This window comes from Meles meles, chromosome 13 (assembly GCF_922984935.1).
Source record: "Meles meles chromosome 13, mMelMel3.1 paternal haplotype, whole genome shotgun sequence".
In the NCBI taxonomy this organism is placed as follows: domain Eukaryota; kingdom Metazoa; phylum Chordata; class Mammalia; order Carnivora; family Mustelidae; genus Meles; species Meles meles.
The window spans coordinates 13,054,903-13,056,153 of record NC_060078.1 but is presented as its reverse complement, the minus strand read 5'-3'; the positions used below and the strand labels follow the sequence as shown (position 1 = coordinate 13,056,153).

Genomic DNA, 1,251 nt, shown 5'->3' with positions numbered 1-1,251 from the left:
CACACTCCTGCAGAAATAATGGAACAGGCTGAAGAGCTCTTCTGCAATGAGATGAGAAGTCTCAGGGAGATGGAATTAGAGAGCACAAAGTAATTTCTGAAACTTAATACATGATTTCCACTTAAAATTCGGTAGAAAATCTGCGGACAAAAACACCCCCGGAGAAAAATGACGTGGAAGAATAATGAAGGAAATGTAACACGAAGCCAGATATAAATAAGAAAAAGTAATGAAAGACAAGTCAACAAAAAAGGAAGCATAGATTCAGAAGACCTTATGTGAATGGAATTTCATAAGATGACTAGAACCTCCGATGAGTTAAAAAAAAAGAAAAATCTTTTTTTTTCCCCCAAACAAAAGGTCTCACAGACTTATTACCGTACCAACCTACTGGTGCAGAAGCACTGTATAACAGAGAAAAATCGCTTTGCTGATAAAGCATGTCTATTGCTCAGTAATGTACTTTACAGAGCATATGATGCAAGCAGGGGCACTTTGTGCCGCACAAATATGTGTGCTGTGTCATGTGTGATTGGACCCTTGCAGACCCAGCTTGGGTCTCCTCCAATACCTCCTCTTGGAGTTGTACGTTACCTGTTTTCATCTGAACCCACTGGGGAATGGGACGATTCTGGGTTTGTTTCTCAGCCAGGAATCACTTGATCTTGAAAGTCTTGTGAGGAGACACGGTGAGGACGGTCATACGCACCACGATGGTGGAGGAAGGGAGCCAAGATGGTCAAACTTTGATCCCGGGAAGTTAATAAGAATGGGAAATATGAGCAACAATAAGAAAAACATTAATTCTGTGATGTAATAATTCTTGAAAATAAGTTTTGTTATCAAATTGTAATTATTGCATATTCCTCTTTTTGCTTCTTAAAGTGGAAATACATTGTGTTTGTGAAATTAAATGTTTGAAAATGTTGTTTGTAACACAAAATATTTCTTAAGGTTTTACACTTTAATTACTTATATAAGTAGTATAGATCTATTGAGAGGAATTTTGATTGTTTTGTGATTTAAAAATGCTAGTTTTTAAAAAAATGCTAGTTTTTCATAGATATTCATATTAGTTTGCCAGGATTGCCATAAAAAAGCACCACTGACTAGGTCCTTCGGGTACCCGGGACACTATTTTTTTTTTATGCTGCTTAAACAACAGAAATTTATTTTCCCATTTGGGAAGTTCAAGTTCAAGGTTCTTGGAAGTTCAAGATCAAGGTTCTTGGAAGTTCAAGATCAAGATTC

The 1,251-nt window shown here is 36.7% G+C and overlaps 1 pseudogene; it reads right to left on the bottom strand.

Moving 5' to 3' along the window:
* Nucleotides 1-522: 522 nt before the first annotated feature.
* On the bottom strand, nucleotides 523-703 carry LOC123955579 (annotated as a pseudogene).
* Between the last annotated feature and the right edge of the window lie 548 nt (nucleotides 704-1,251).